General features: G+C 38.2%; 1 protein-coding gene and 1 pseudogene across 3 annotated transcripts in view; one reads left to right on the top strand and one right to left on the bottom strand.

Moving 5' to 3' along the window:
- LOC138697977 (tyramine receptor 1-like) overlaps positions 1-18,402 on the bottom strand; it is a 689,651-nt gene that overhangs the window by 188,992 nt on the left and 482,257 nt on the right. The gene's annotated exons all lie outside the window — the stretch shown is intronic.
- On the top strand, positions 562-16,442 carry LOC138697968 (glucose dehydrogenase [FAD, quinone]-like; annotated as a pseudogene).

Genomic DNA, 18,402 nt, shown 5'->3' with positions numbered 1-18,402 from the left:
TAATAATAATAATAATAATAGTATATTATTACTCCTATAATCAACATAAGCGAAAATCGAACCAACGCAACGCCCGATCGCATCTCCGATGAGTAGCTAATTCTCCAGTCGCCGGAGTTACGCCGGTGGTCGTAATTAATATTGCTCTCAAAATAAATAGACTCTGTTATAATTCATTTCCATTCTATGAAACACTTAAAGATAAAAAAAGAGTGTTTAATTGTCCATGCAAGACATCCTATGTGAACTTCTGCAACAAGTAGTACCACCTATGTGATTCATTTATTAATTAAACTAGCCTACATTGCATAAGTTTTGTCATCAATTTACTTTTAGGAATTAGTTCCTTACCATTAAATTTGTATGTAACTAAATTTTCATATTTAAAACGTTCGCAGATATTTCAGAAAGATAATGTTTTACTTCCTGGTGGCATTGCTCATAGATAATATGCGTGACAGCTTTGAAATTTATTAAGAGAAACCGGCTCAACTGGGAGTCACATATCTTAGGTGAGCTCTGGGTTCTTTTCAAGTAATAAAGCGGCAATTTGCGATATGGTAACAACGTGGGACGCTTTCTTCTATAAATTTAACTGAGCATAAGTGAGTTACAAAGCGACAGTTCGCGCTCTGGCAACGAAGTGGAACTGATTCGTCAACAAATTAAACTGAGCATAAGTAAGTTGTAAGAGAAGTATGTCTATTGTAATTCGTCTATTAATAAAAATGACTGAAGTAATAAATTCCAAACAACAGTTATATCTCAGTCTTTTTTTATTCCAAGACAATTTTTCAGCAATAGGACAATAAAAGAGAGAGAGACAGAAAGACATATTTGCTGGGACAACAAACAACATTCTTAGTCATTATAGGGGAGTAGGGGCACATTTGAGGAAAGTCCAGGATAACAGAGAGGGTTTGGAATGGAACGGGTTACATCAGCTTCTTGTCTATGCGGATGACGTGAATATGTAAGGAGAAAATCCACAAACGATTAGGGGAAATACAAGAATTTTACTTGAAGCAAGTAAAGAGATAGGTTTAGAAGTAAATCCCGAAAAGACAAAATTTATGATTATGTCTCGTGACCAGAATATTTTACGAAATGGAAATATAAAAATTGGAATTTTATCCTTTGAAGTGGTGGAAAATTTCAAATATCTGGGCAGCAACAGTAACAAATATAAATAATACTCGGGAGGAAATTAAACACAGAATAAATATGGGAAATGCCTGTTATTATTCGGTTGATAAGCTTTTATCATCCAGTCTGCTGTCAAAAAATCTGAAAGTTATAATTTATAAAACAGTTATATCACCGGTTGTTCTTTATGGTTGTGAAATTTGGACTCTCACTTTGAGAGAGGAACATAGGTTAAGGGTGTTTGAGAATAAGATGCTTAGGAAAATATTTGGGGCTAAGGAGGATGAAGTTACAGGAGAATGAAGAAAGTTACACAACACAGAGCTGCACGCATTGTATTCTTCACCTGGCATAATTAGGAACATTAAATCCAGGCGTTTGAGATGGGTAGGGCATGTGGCACATGTGGGCGAGTCCAGAAATGCATATAGAGTGTTACTTGGGACGCCGGAGGAAAAAAGACCTTTGGGGAGGCCGAGACATAGATGGGAAGATAATATTAAGATCGATTTGAGGGAGGTGGGATATGATGATGGAGACTGGATTGGTCTTGCTCAGGATAGGGACCGATGGCGGGCTTATGTGAGGGCGGCAATGAACCTCCGGGTTCCTTAAAAGCCAATAAGTAGGTTAGTAAGTAAGTACGTAAGTAATAAAAATGACTGAAGTAATAAATTCCTAACAACAGTTAAATCTGTCTTTTTTATTCAAAGACAATTTAGCGATAGGCATACCTACTGTTCTTTCCTGTGGTTAGAGTTAGAGTCGGGCAAACAGCCTCTTACTCCCGCTCGTTCTGGTAGGCGAGACTAGCTGGCCGATAATGCCAGTTCCGAGAATCGTATTCTCGATAGAGTCGGGCAGACTGCCTCATATTATCGCCCGTTCTCGGTTGCGCAATCATCGTAGTCTCGCTCGGTGCGCGAGTACCTAACGTAGCCAAATGACTCATTGATGGAGAACATGAGATTCTCTTGGTCCCGGGATTACCGATACTAGGTCATTCGCGACAGTCTCGGAGGTCTAGGCGGGACTGTAGTACTGATAAGCAAGCGATATCGCTCGGGCCGTGCTCCTATAGGAAGCATTGGCTTATGCACTTCCCGGTTCTTTAAATATATATCATGTAGTAGCTCCTATAATACTTAATCAATCGCGCTGTAATTTTTTGGATTGATAGCTCAATGTCTAAGGAAAACATAGGAAATAAATCGAAGTGAAAATATTTTTTGGAAACTGAGAAAAAAAATATTAACTTCGATGGAGATTGATGTGTTCAGAATAGACCTTTGCAACTTCACTTTTGTAGGCTGAAAACTTTTTTGTTTTTCACGTTAGATGGGGGGTCAAAGCGAGAGAAATGTTGAGAAAGGATGGAAATTACTTTTAAAAGTGATGGCCACTCAAAATCTTTACTGGTTCTCGAATAACGGCGAGTTAACCAAAGAGCTGTTTGCGAAAGACTCATGACTCAAACGTTTGTTCCGTAAAATTTGTACGGAACCCTTCAACGCATGAAAACCCGTTATTGTACGGATGGTATTAAATGATATTTTAATACAGGTAGTTGAAAATGAGGCTATATAGTCCAAGATGGTTTACACTTTACAGTAATTAGGCTATCTTTTATAGCAACTAAATAAAAAAAAATAGTTTGTAACACAATGATGTGAAACATGAAAATATTAAAAGCTGGTTCACAATAAACCGGGAACGGAAACGGCAACGACAACTAGAACGGAAATATTGTTAAAATAAATGTATTTAAATCTAAGCATTCACAATTAACTATTCTGAATGCTCACATTTAAATACTGTAGGCTACATTTATTTTAACGTTATATCCGTTCTCGTTTCTGTTCCCGGTTTATTGTGAACCAGCCTATACTATAGAAAACTACACTTTCTAATGGTGTGCACGTTATAAAGTATTGTTACAGAAAAATCCTTATTGTATTGCAGCCATGTTGCAATATAAAATGACATAGGCCTATATGGTTTACAATAATTATCCTATATGTTATAGGAACGAGAATAACAAATTAAGAATTAATAAGATTTCTAATTCGTTGTACCTAATGGTAACTTACAAGACAATAATAAATAATAACCATCATAATAATCCTGATAATCATAATCTTGATCCTAATGATTACGATAATGATAATGATGATAACAGTGATACTAATAATAATAATAATAATAATAATATAATAATAATTAATAACGATTAATAATAACAAGAAGAATAATAATAATCCATCGCTGTAGAGTAACGGTTAGCACACCTGACTGTGAAACGATCGGGTTCCGGTTCGAATCTTGGTTGGGACAAGTTAACACTGGTTCACAATAAACCGGGAACGGACACGACAACGATAACGGAAATATTCTTAAAATAAATGCTTTTAAATGTGAGCATTCACAATTAACTTTCACGTTCCCGTTCCCGGGCTCCGGCAATCTTCTCGTTAAATGTGAATGCTCACATTTAAATGCATTTATTTTAACATTATTTCTTGTTGTCGTTTCCGTTCCCGGTTTATTGTGAACCAGCCTTTACCTGGCTGAGTCTTCTCGCCTCAACCATTAAGAGCAAATGCTGGGTAACTTTCGGCGCTGGACCCTGGACTCATTTCACTGACATTACCATCATCTCATTCAGATGCTAGATAGCGATAGCAGTTGATAAAGCGTCGTAAAGTAACTAATTTAATAATAATAATAATAATAATAATAATAATAACCGTTCCCTCGTTTATTCTCTGTTATGATATAGCAAATATAAATGACACTCGGGAGGAAACGCAGAATAAATATGGTGGGGGGAAATGCCTGTTATTATTCGGTCGAGAAGCTTTTGTCATCCACCCTGCTCTCAAAAAACTTGAAAGTTAGAATTTATAAAATAGTTATATTACCGATTGTTCTGTATGGTTGTGAAATTTGGACTCTCACTTTGAGAGAGGAACAGAGCTTAAGGCTATTCGAGAATAAGATCCTTAGGAAGATATTTGGGGCTAAGAGGGATAGAGAATGGATGAAGTTGCACAACGTAGAACTACACGCATTGTACTCCTCACTTGACATTATTAGGAATATTAAATTCAGAGGTATGAGATGGGCAGAACATCTAGCAGATATGGGCGAATCCAGAAATGCATATAGAGTGTTAGTTGGATAGTCGGAGGGAAAAGACGTTTGGAGAGGCAGAGACGTAGATGGAAAGATAATATAAAAATGGATATGATGGTAGAGATTGGATTAATCTTGCTCAGGGTAGAGACCGATGGCAGGCTTATGTGAGAGCGGCAATGAACCTCCGAGTTCCTTAAAACGCGTTTGTAAGTAATTATGATCAATTTGTGAAAGGATCTACTATATTTCGTAATTCTGTCCTTCCCCTTGCAAAAGTGTTTCCATTTCACATTCAGCATTTTATCAGTTGGGAAACAAAAATATCTTTTGTGAGAGTCTTTGGTCCCTTATAATAATATAAATAAGTATTAATTAATTTATTTCGTCCTTACACATCGCAATAACAACGAAACGTCCAGATGTGAACGCGCAATATAATAATACAGTCGTGTGATATCCATTACTTTAGTGTATACAAAACACTATCGAATGATTAAATATGGAATGTCAACGAAATGCTGATAGCGAGAAAATATATCATAGCTCCAACCATAACTTGTTATTGTTTTAGATTAGCTTAGGATTAGGTAACGACTGAAAGTGCTGCATTATTTTTCTTCTCCAGAAAGGCAATAAATAGTTCATTAAAATAGTGTGACTTCTGTAAGAATGTCAACAATCATAATGTGCTGTATTATTGCATACCACTCTGCTGTGCCTTCTTAAATTACTTTATGAACATTAATATTTCAGAAAGAGTCACGAATTGCAGTGATGAGCGGCAATTAAGCCGGCAGTCAGTGTACGCATTTCATAACGATAAGTCGGCCGTGCGATAACAGGCCGGGACCCGGTATTCCTCGTTCCCGAGAGTGCCAATCTCGAGAATACGACTCTCGGAACTGGCATTATCGGCCAGCTAGTCTCGCCTACGAGAACGAGCGGGAGTAAGAGGCTGTTTGCCCGACTCTAATTCTCGAGATTGGCACTCTCGGGAACGAGGAATACCGGGTCCCGTCCTGTTATCGCACGGCCGACTTATCGTTATGAAATGAGTACACTGACTGCCGGCTTAATTGCCGCTCATCACTGCAATCCGTGACTCTTTCTGAAATATTAATGTTCATAAAGTAATTTAAGAAGGCACAGCAGTGTGGTATGCAATAATACAGCACATTATGATTGTCGACATTCTTACAGAAGTGACACTATTTTAATGAACTATTTATTGCCTTTCTGGTGAAGCAAAATAATGCAGCACTTTCAGTCGTTACCTAATCCTAACCTAATCTAAAACAATAACAAGTTATGGATGAAATTATTGGGGATCATCAGTGCGGTTTTCGGCGTAATAGATCGACTATTGATCAGATTTTTTGTATTCGGCAGATAATGGAGAAAAAATGGGAGTATAAGGGTACAGTACATCAGTTATTCATAGATTTCAAAAAGGCATATGACTCGGTTAAGAGGGAAGTATTATATGATATTCTTATTGAATTTGGTATTCCCAAGAAACTAGTTCGATTAATTAAAATGTGTCTCAGTGAAACTTACAGCAGAGTCCGTAGAGGTCAGTTTCTATTTGATGCTTTTCCAATTCACTGCGGGCTAAAGCAGGGAGATGCACTATCACCTTTACTTTTTAACTTCGCTTTAGAATATGCCATTAGGAAAGTTCAGGATAACAGGCAGGGTTTGGAATTGAACGGGCTACATCAGCTTCTTGTCTATGCAGATGACGTGAATATGTTAGGAGAAAATACACAAACGGTTAGGGAAAACACGGAAATTTTACTTGAAGCAAGTAAAGCGATCGGTTTGGAAGTAAATCCCGAAAAGACAAAGTATATGATTATGTCTCGTGACGGGAATATTGTACGAAATGGAAATATAAATATTGGAGATTTATCCTTCGAAGAGGTGGAAAAATTCAAATATCTTGGAGCAACAGTAACAAATGTAAATGACACTCGGGAGGAAATTAAACGCAGAATAAATATGGGAAATGCCTGTTATTATTCGGTTGAGAAGCTCTTATCATCCAGTCTGCTGTCCAAAAATCTGAAAGTTAGAATTTATAAAACAGTTATATTACCGGTTGTTCTATATGGCTGTGAAACTTGGACTCTCACTCTGAGAGAGGAACATAGGTTAAGGGTGTTTGAGAATAAGGTGCTTAGGAAAATATTTGGGGCTAAGCGGGATGAAGTTACAGGAGAATGGAGAAAGTTACACAACACAGAACTGCACGCATTGTATTCTTCACCTGACATAATTAGGAACTTGAAATCCAGACGTTTGAGATGGGCAGGGCATGTAGCACGTATGGGCGAATCCAGAAATGCATATAGAGTGTTAGTTGGGAGACCGGAGGGAAAAAGACCTTTAGGGAGGCCGAGACGTAGATGGGAGGATAATATTAAAATGGATTTGAGGGAGGTGGGATATGATGATAGAGACTGGATTAATCTTGCACAGGATAGGGACCGCTGGCGGGCTTATGTGAGGGCGGCAATGAACCTTCGGGTTCCTTAAAAGCCATTTGTAAGTAAGTAAGTAATAATGTCAAGTGATGAGTACAATGCCTGTAGTTCTACGTTGTGCAACTTCATCCATTCTCTATCCCTCTTAGCCCCAAATATCTTCCTAAGGATCTTATTCTCGAACAGCCTTAAGCTCTGTTCCTCTCTCAAAGTGAGAGTCCAAATTTCACAACCATACAGAACAATCGGTAAAATAACTGTTTTATAAATTCTAACTTTCGAGTTTTTTGAGAGCAGGGTGGATGACAAAAGCTTCTCGACCGAATAATAACAGGCATTTCTCCCCATATTTATTCTGCGTTTCCTCCCGAGTGTCATTTATATTTGCTATATCATAACAGAGAATAAAAGAGGGAACGGTTATTATTATTATTATTATTATTATTATTATTACTATTATTATTATTATTATTAAATTAGTTACTTTACGACGCTTTATACCGTCAACAATGGGTAACACTGGTCCATTAAGGATAACTTTGGTATATCACAGATTACATATTTGAATTCTCATATCACTCACAAAATACTGACAGGAGCTGCCGTCTATACAATACAGATAAATCTACTAAGATATATCACATTTTGTAGGAGATATAACAATTCAAATATAATATATTCCCTATTAGGAAGGTGAACAAATACTGATTGTAACTACAAACTAGAATGAGTTGAGTCTTGCACAAAACTAAACGCAAGTGCAAGATAAAAAAAATTGTTTATTAAATATGTAAATTGTAGAATTTGTATTTAAGTAATACTATATCTTTGTGTAAAAATTATTATAAAGTGTGTAATGTAAGGGTTCAATCAATTACTTGTATGTACATTGTCTGTGATCTATAATATAATAAATATATCATATATACGGAGTGTTTCAAAAATACGGGGCATAATTCCAGGTATGTATTTCCCACATGTAGACAATCAAAATAGTTCATTACAACATGTGTCCGGAAATGCTTTATTTCCGAGTTATGGCCTTCACAACATTGAAATTCACCGGAACGTTTTTCTTTCCGCAATCGTTGCCGTCAAAGGAGACATTAAGAGGGCACTCTGACAGTTCATTCCGAGGCGAAGGTTACATTCAGTGTTGTGTAGGCGTTAGACTGTGCGACATGTATTCAAATCAAGAGCTGGCAGAGATACACTTCATGTACGGTAAAGCGGACGGCAATGCTGCGCTGGCTCGTCGTTTGTACCAGGAGAGGTACCCACAGCGACAATGTCCAGATCGGAAGACATTTGTATGTCTCCATTACCGTCTGTGCGATTATGGAAAATTTAACTCTCCTGGTTTGGGAAGGGGACGACCAATATCTACAACTCCAGAAGTACAGGAGGAGATTCTGGAGGCTGTGAACTTGACTCCTTCTATCAGCACACGAAGGGTAGCGTTGCAAGTCAATGTTCCTCATACGACTGTCTGGAGTCTGTTGAAAGAATATCAATTGTATCCTTATCATTTGCAACGTGTACAGGCCCTGTCACCAGCAGATTACCCTGCACGAGTTAGGTTCTGTCAGTGGTTCTTGCAGCAGTGTGGTGTAAATCCGAACTTTCCTGCCTTAGTATTATTTACAGATGAATCACAGTTCACTCGAGATGGCATAACAAATTTCCACAATCTGCATGTATGGGTGTATGAAAACCCACGTGCAACTGTTACATCTCATCACCAGGTGCGGTTCTCCCTCAACATGTGGGCCGGTATCATTGGTGATCGATTAGTTGGACCCCATGTACTTGTAAACAGACTTACGGGGTAGGCGTACACATACTTCCTGGAAAACACCATAGCTCATGTATTAGAAGACACTCCACTGATCAATCGTCAACACATTCACTTCTTGCATGATGGCGCTCCTGCACACTTCAGTCGTACGGCTCGCCAGTACATGGATCGAGGTTTCCTGATCGATGGATAGGCAGAGGTGGCCCAATTGCTTGGCCTCCACGCTCACCTGATCTGAACCCTCTCGATTTCTACTTGTGGGGCCATTTAAAATCATTGGTTTATTCGTCTCCGGTGCCTGATTTGAAATCCCTTCGGAATCGAATTGTGGCATGTTCTGAGGACATACGCAATACTCCTGGAGTTTTGGATCGTGTTCGCAGGTCAATGAGACATCGATGTGAGGTCTGTATTCAAGCAGGAGGTGGACATTTTGAACATCTTCTGTAATGACAACGACCTGCGGAAAGAAAAACGTTCCGGTGAATTTCAATGTAGTGAAGGCCATAACTCTGAAATGAAGCATTTCCGGATACATGTTGTAATGAACTTTTTTTATTGTCTACATGTGGGAAATACATACCTGAAATTATGCCCCGTATTTTTGAAACAACCTGTATATATATTCCGTATTGGGCTAAGGTTACCTTTAATGGACTAATGTTACCCCTGTTGACGGTAACATAATAGAGCTTTAAAATTATTTAAAATGGATTACGTTTTTATTTTTCATCTTAGAATACAAATTAGTTATAATCATACATTAAATCTTATATTTAAAGGTAAAGATTTCAATTAAATTTTCATGCACTTTATATTATCATTATTAATTATACTGTATTTTTTGTGCTCTAAATTTCGTGATATTCCTTATTCTTTGCCGAAACTTGTACGATGTCTGATTTTTTATTTTCCTCCACATCTTTACATTTGTAAACAAGTTATTTGATGTAAAGCTGCCTGAACTTCATCTACGATCCCTTCCATTGCAATCAATGATTTTGAAAGAATAGTTTTGAACCGAATTGTAACCAAGAATGAATGAATGATTTCCGCACGAGAAGTATAGAACATTATCTTGCAGTCATGATGCGAAAAACTTGAGAAGGATTTGAATTTTCAGTTATTACGTTCCTAAATATTTATATTAGGACCGTTTGCTAAAGATCATAATTTATGAATATGTCACGTATTATATGTGATATTGCAATTCTACCTACCTTACTGATAAATTAATATGATATACGAGATAAACTCACGTCGGCCATCACATGATGGCAGTACTGAAATAAATTGGGTATAAGCTAATAACGATAAGATGTATCACATTAAGAAAACATTTGTGCCCAATATAAAGTTTGAATTGTCGACCGTGACATTACTTCAACACGCAAGATAAATGTGTACATCTTTTCAGAGTCCTTTGCCGCATTTTCTGTCACAACATGGAAATGGCTGAATAAAGTGTTCTTCTCGTAATATTTTATTTGGAGGACTAATTGTGAACATTTTTTGTAACTATACTTGGCATTATTATGACTTTATTTTATTTTATTGGGTTATTTTACGACGCTGTATTAACATCTAGGTTATTTTACGTGTGAATGATATGAAGGTGATAATGTCGGTGAAATGAGTCCTGGGTCCTGCACCGAAAGTTACCCAGCATTTGCTCGTATTGGGTTGAAAGAAAATCCCGGAAAAAACCTCAACCAGGTTACTTGCCCCGACCGGGATTCGAACCCGGGCCACCTGGTTTTGCAGCCAGACGCGCTGACCATTACTCCACAGGTGTGGACATTATTATGACACTTAAGTGGTACTTCATACCATAATGTCAACACCGAATTGTATTCAACAAAAGGATTTGTTAACCCTTGATTGTAATCATAGAAGATTATAAATTTTGGATCAATAAGAGTCATTTTCATACATTACAAGATACTCACCTTTCTATCAGAAACAGCTGAAGATCTTTCGGGAGAGAATTTCCCGCGAGACAAATATTTGAATCTTATCCTCCGCTGATAATATGAATAGTACAGCATACGGATTGCATGCCACTCCAGCCATTTAGCATGCAGATAAACAAATGTTATAGATATATTTATTTATGTAATCATTTTCACTGTTAAATTAAGAACTTAATACAAACCAAAAGTAACATATTTATCTGAAAAATGTACACAATATTGTAGTCTAAAGGTGCCCAATAATTGTCTATTCTAATATCCTTGCTATGATTATTACTTCGTGGCTTCACTTTCTCGAAATTGAATTCATTAATAGGCTGTATTAGGCACAAAATTGCACAGTTTTGTAGCATGGTGAGAAATTGCAAAGTTTTTAAGGGGCCTGTATCAGTCAATTCAAATGTTCCCCTGTGATTACTATAAACAGGTCAGCCACATAAGAGAACATTCTGTCTTCACTTTTCTGTCTTTTGTCGAGAGCACAAATAACACCATGAATATTTTTAGCTTTGTGAATCAGAGTTCGATCTCTTCGGGATCACTGCTTCGTTTCATCCCTCGATCTCCTGGGGATCGCTGCCTTATTTCACCCCTAGAAATGAAGTAATATTCGCGAAGAGGTTACGGGCAAATTCTTGTCTAAACGTCGTTTCATATGAGGAGATAAGAGTTGGAAAGCCAGGTCCTTGAAAAAAAAAAATTCCCACTTTTCAGGCGTCGTGGTGATTTTGTTGACGTATATAGGGTCAATGCATTTAGAGCAACTAGATTGATAATTCCGAAGAACATGCGGACTGGTCAACAGCGCGCGTATCTTGAAATGGTATAAACACGTAGTGTGTACTATTTTGTCCAACATGTCAATCCCTCGTTTCGCATCATGATAAAATTCAATTATTTCTGGTTTCAGTGTTTCCTCAATTACATCTGGAACACTGTGCAATATTGAGAGAAATATTTTACAATTACCCCTACTGGGCATGGATGACACGATATTTTTGTCATCGATAGCAAATTGCGTGGATAATACTTTGCTTTTTCCTATTCGATGAGTCATCGTTTACAATGTACACAATCATCATCATATAAAACAATTTTGAGAATCTGCAAAGTTTTTACCTTTCACATTGATATCAGTTAACATTTCAGAGAAATAGACAAAAAAAAATTCACTACATACGGTCGAAACCTGACACAGTGAATAGAAAAAAAACAATGCAGTTGACACTAAAGGTAGTAAGAAATTGACGTTCAGTAGAGTATAGAATAACACAGACTATATTGTTGTTTAGTCAACTGTCCGAAGACAGGTTTGAACCTCACAAGTGATACAAAGAAACCACCACTTATAAGGTAACTAGGCCAGGAAATAATGGGATAGGTTGGCCAAATCCTTTCCCTCCTCATTGAGTACATAGCCGACTAGCTACATATTTCACTAGTCAGACTTCAGCTGCATACACACAATTTATTGTTCTTCCTCTGACAAATTCGTCAAGTGAGATGTACTGCCTGATAATACATGCACATATCAGTCAGAGGTAACAGACTTTATATGACGGTATAATTCGAAGAAGAGGAGCGGGAATGGATGGTAACAGGAGTGATGTACACATAGCGGCAAAAAGAATGGGCCGACTCTTGGTCGATAGAAGTGCTAAGTTCTATCGCGCGGTTCACTCGTGTAAACGTAACCCACTGCAAGACATTGCTGTGGCGCCTCTTCATTGAAAGTCGTCCGTCTATAAAGCAATAAACATTACGAGCAGTGTGTGGCCCCGTGGTAAGAAGTCTGACATCCGTAACAGCGGTTGTGAGTTCGCCTCCCGGTACAGTAAAATTATTGTTATTTTTTATTTTAACTCTTACTTAATTTATTAGTATAAATGTGAAATGGCATTTGTTAACAAACTTTGTTATGCCTGTCTTGTAAAAATATTATTGCCCATCACCTGTGGGCTATTAATAGGTGAGACCTGGCCTGTATAAACAAAAATACTTGTTTCACATCTTAAAAAACCGGACGCATATCAAACACAAATAAATAATTAAATTAACAAAAACAAACAATGTTTAATATATTAACAAAACAAGGCCTGTGATGGGGACTAGTATCTCGTCCACAAACCACCTGCGTCAACAACTGCCCTCATTCTGCGCGGCATGGAGTCCACAAAATTATGGAACAGGTCTAAATTCTTGGCCATCTCCTCCCACGCATCTAGACCTCTGTCCCACAATTCCTCAGGTGTCGGAACGGGTGGTTGTTCTGCCCAATTAGAGCGTAGGATCCTTTTTGACTAGAGCTCACACATTCTGAATCGGATTCATATTTGGTAAATTTGGAGGCCAGTCGACTGGGTCGACATCACGCCTCCTCATAAACCATCTTTAAATCGGGTTGGCGGTGTGTATCGAACGATTATCCTGCTGGAAGAAAAATGTCCCTTCTGGATATCGTTTTCGGGCGGAAGGGATCATTACATTTGCCAAAATGTGTCCATAGACTTCTGCCGCAAACAGACCGTGGATGCATTCCAGAAGTCCTGCCCCATCGTATGACATCCACCCCTAACACGCGACCCTCACGCAACCCGACTTGTTAATAATTCGTCTCACGGAGAATTCATCGTATCGATGGCCATTCAAACAAAAAACTAGGGCAGTACTATCGTTGATATTGGAGACAATTACCTCGTCGGAGAAAATGTCATTTCTTCAATCGAAGTACTGTCGGAGAGTAGCATACGCAGGATAACCTATGCGAACAAGGGCAATGAGTCATTGTTTCTGTGCCATCTTCAAGCGTAATGATGAGACAGAACGTTGTATTAACAGATAGCAGTATTGCTTGAAAGAGAGAGGGAGGTTTTTTATTTATTAGAGTTTGGGCATATTCTAAGAGATATCGACAGATAATTATACCCTTGGGACACACATATGCTGGCAAATTTGCAATTAAAAAAAAACAGATTGTGGGAGATTCGAACCTTGAACTACTACTATCAACTTGTTGAATAGACGAATGCCGTAAGGACTTATGCTACTGTGACTGTTAATATCAGTTCGGCATAATACGGGGTTTTCCTGTTCATATTCGCTACGGTTGATTTTGTATTTATCAATTTTATTATTATTTCACTCTTCAAGGGCCCCGATGTACCTAGAATCAACCCGCCATTCCATTTTATTACATATTTTAGACTCTTAAACAAAATATAGCAAATTTAAATGGTTTAAATATGTGTTACCTGGTGAACTATGGCTTTGAAGAGACAAGCATGCGCAATGTTATGTCTCTGGAATTTAGAAATTGTCGGCCTGCCCATTCTTTCTGCCGATAAGTGTGCAACCCCGAGAGAACAATTAAATCCACCCCTAACAGAAAATAGCGGGATTATCGCCAGGGAAATGAATATTCTGAATTTTTGGACAACCAAATGAGAAAACATAGACGGGCATAAATCAGTGAACAGAAATACACAGAGAAAAATATCTCACTGGGGTTGCGCGCAACTCCTGTTGACATCGGAGGGTTAATGAAGTAAAGCCTTGGTTTTTCTGAATCGACGCATGCGACGTGCGAGACGCGCCTCGCACAAATCCAGACTACACGAAACAGAGTGAATGGTTTCTATAACTGCGAGATTCGAGGTCTGCGCACTTCGCAACAATATAAACCACTCACTATCTCTCGTGTATTCCTCATTTGTACGAGGCGGGCCTCGCACCTCGCACGTTGCATGCGTCGGTTCAGAAAAACCCAAGACTTATTAGTTCAATGAAATTGCAGAGAAAATGACGTATTCTATCAAGAGGTCGACACCAGAAGTGCACAAATTCGTGCTTAAAACATTGACTATTTATGGTTTCAGATCGATCACAACATGGAAGCCCAGTGTCTACTGAACACAACATCGAGTTCAGATGCAGCAGGGGCATCAGCTATCAGCACACTTCTCTTTTCAACCCTCGTCACTAATCTCACTGAGTCGCAGAAATCACTTGGAAATCCTGATGACTACCCGCAAGACTCTCTTCCCGGCTTGCTGAAAGAATACGACTTCATCGTGGTGGGGGGAGGATCGGCAGGCTCCGTAGTTGCAAGTCGACTCAGCGAGGAGAAGCAGTGGAACGTTCTTCTTCTGGAGGCGGGAGGAGATCCTACTCCAACATCGGACATCCCGGCCCTAATGATTGCGTTGCAAGACACAGACTTGGACTAGCAATATGGGAGTGGACGTGAGCCTGGCAGGTATCTAGGATTAAAAGATAACCGTTGTAAGTTTCCACGTGGTAAAGTATTGGGTGGTACGAGCATAATAAATTTTATGATGTATGTGAGAGCACTGAAACAAAATTATGATGATTGGGCCAACGCTGGAAATGATGGTTGGTCCTTTAACGATATTTTGCCTTTCTTCAAGAAATCTGAAGATATGACTTATCAGCCACTACTTCAGCCTAACGCTGACAACGTGACATATCATGCAAAGGGCGGACCTTTCACTGTGGAAAATTTCACTCCAACAGAATTTGAATCGAAGTTCTTGAAGGCAATGATAGAGATGGGATATGGACATCTCAGCGATATTAACGCAGGGTATCCGTCGGGAGTCGGTACTGTACTTGCCACAATGAGAAATGGCAGAAGGTGTAGTACTGCAAAAGCTTTTCTGACTCCTGCAAGATTCAGAGAAAACCTCCAAGTTGTAAAATTTGCCCATGTCACTAAAATACTGATAAATGAAACTTCGAAAGTCGCATACGGCGTTGAATTTAAAGATAGAGATGGTAAAATTCATAGTGTAAATTATAGAAATGAGGTCATAGTATCAGCTGGAACAATAAAATCTCCTCAGATATTAATGCTGTCTGGTATCGGACCTCAAGAACATTTGGCAAACATAGGTGTAAAGCCTGTTATCATGAATCTTAGTGTAGGTGAAAATCTGCAGGATCATGTCCTGTTTACAGGTTCCGTTTTTAACATAAAGAAATCACTTGACCTTGACGCCTCAGATATTATTCTTCAGATACATACTACAAGTTCCTAACACAAAAGCCTAACCTCCTTTCAACAATTATAGGTATTCCACTAACTGGATACATAAAAATCAACGAATCTACGCCAATTGAAAAGCCAGATTTACAGATTAACTTCTTCGTTTTACTTGCTAATGATACAAACGGAGCAAATGCATTTTCAAAGTTCCTGAATTTTAATGATGAAATACGCAGTTCCCTTGTGAAAGCTGTTGGTTCGAACGACTTTGTTTTTGCTATACCTTCAGTGATGGGGCCCAAAAGTAGAGGAAGAATTCTGCTCAATTCAACAGATCCTTTCGATTATCCACTAATTCTAACTGGCTATCTATCGGATCCAGAAGGCGCTGATATTAATACACTCTTAGAAGGAATAAATTTCACAGAAAGGTTTCTTAACACGGAAGAGATGAAATCAAATGAAGCCACTCGTTGGCAGTTCCCCATGGAGGAGTGCGACGGCCTCGAGTTCCGTTCTAGAGATTACTGGATGTGCGCCGCGAAATATTTGGCAATTACGAATTACCATCCAGTTGGAACATGTAAAATGGGACCAAGTTCAGACTCCAATGCTGTAGTGGATGCAGAATTGAAGGTTCACGGTATAAAGGGACTAAGAGTTGCAGATGCGTCCATAATGCCAAGTATCGTAAGTGGGAATACTAATGCTGCGACCATTATGATAGGCGAGAAAGCAGCGGATATTATCAAGAAACAGTGGCTCTCACAATAAAGGTAACTGCTATACGTACTCGTACATAGCAATGAAGTTAAAATAATGTAATAGAAACTTCTTGTTAATGTACAATACTAGCATAAAAATTATGCTAGACAGAAGAATAAATAATAAAGTTTTGAAGAGTAAATGTATAATCGAGTTGACTGTTTTATTACATTACAGATGGGATAATAGGCTATATAGGTACACTGAATATATACCATCTTAGAAAAAAGTGACCCGTTGTTATATGTCAAGTCTCCTTCGAAAGACTTTGGCTGCTTGTGTGAGACCTTAGGTTTTATACTCATTTTAAAGTAGATCCCTTCCAGTACTTACATTACAATGCGCAATTCAATGTCTTCCTTGCCTTTTTATCTAGTTAAGAAAGGACTGTGGTATACAGTTTGCGCATTAATAATAGATTGAACGTTCTTGGTAATCTGTTTTGTGAGGGTATATTTTACTGACTTCCATTAGAATTTTATAGTTCTGGAAGTTGTTACTTTTTCACAACTCTCCTTTCTTTTTGAGACGACGATCAGGAATATTTGTATTTAATAATAATTCTATATTTATTGCATTTTTTAAAGCATAATCACAGAAAATCTCTCACAATCGTAGTTACTTGTTCTGTAACACCAATAATATTCAACTGTTTCTTCGGAGAAATGTTTTTTTTTTTTCCATTACCATAGGAAAAACAAATTACGTAACAGATAGTAGCTTGTACTACAAGCTCTATCACTAAACTGAACGTTAACTAAATCAGCTCAACTAGTTCATGGTCATCAAGTCTAAAACTATCCTACAATTACACAACATGCGATAGAAATTGTAAAAGTCGACATCAATTAACGAGTTTAAAATACTGCATAATGAAGATACGGGTTTCTTCCAAGTGACTTGTACATTACCGCACATAGGCCTATTGGACCAAATGAATGTAAATACATCCATTCTGAGGAGATAGGAATATTATGTACCTTAGGTAGGAAAATTTTATAGGACAAAATTGGGAACATAGGAAGCAAATTTATAGTTGTTGTTTAGTCAACTGTCCGAAGACAGGTTGGAACCTCATAATTAACACCAGTGAGGCATTAAGCGACTAAGTCAGAAGATAATAGGGTAGGGTTTACATTTCATTTCTCCCTCCATTGCATACATGGCTGACTAGTAACATGTTACACTAATCAGACTTCAGATAGTAAACTAAGCAATGTGACAAAAATCAGACTTTTTAAAGTTTAGTTGGTTATTTAACGACGCTGTATCAACTACTAGGTTATTTAGCGTCGACGAGGTTGATGAGAGCGAGATGATATTTGGTGAGATGAGGCCGAGCATTCGCCATAGATTACCATGTATTCACATTACGGTTGAGGAAAACCTCGGAAAAATCCCAACCTGGTAATCAGCCCAAGCGGGAATCGAACCCGCGCCCGAACGCAACTTCAGACCGGCAGACAAGCGCCTTAACCGACTGAGCCACGCCAGTGGCTAATCATACATATAAACTTCAGTGTAGTGATTTTACCTAGAAAGATAAATGTGGATTTATTCAGCAACATTATACATACGGATGCACTACACTATCAGAATTTGCACTTAAATCCAGTGCATGCGTCTTTTGACTGTACGTACTTTATTAAACAAGTCCTACTTTCTTCGGTTCGCCCCCCACCTATGATTAAAATCCAATTACTCTCCATGAAATACACAGATTAATATGAAAGTGGTATTTACAAAATACATTATATACCCTAATCAAACATAAAAACAGGCATAAATGTGTACAATTTAAAAATGTTCGAAATTCATACTTACTAAATACAAAATAAGATGAAACTAGTCGTCGATGTTTATTGTGTCTAGATCAGAAAACCTAGTGTTATGTTATAAGTAGGGCTGTGACATCGGTATATTTGTAGATGATTCGTGAGCATACCTCTCTGTGCATCGTCTTGCACTGTCTCTGTTTACCGTTCGCTCGTACAGACAGACTGCAGCAGTTTGCCGTGCAGCACAGTGTAGTAGGCTCCCGCTCGAGTAACAATGTTCAGGAATGAGTGCCCTGCAGTGCTGCTCATCGGA

This window comes from Periplaneta americana, chromosome 4, assembly GCF_040183065.1.
Source record: "Periplaneta americana isolate PAMFEO1 chromosome 4, P.americana_PAMFEO1_priV1, whole genome shotgun sequence".
NCBI classification, from domain to species: domain Eukaryota; kingdom Metazoa; phylum Arthropoda; class Insecta; order Blattodea; family Blattidae; genus Periplaneta; species Periplaneta americana.
This window is presented reverse-complemented; position numbering and strand designations above follow the sequence as displayed.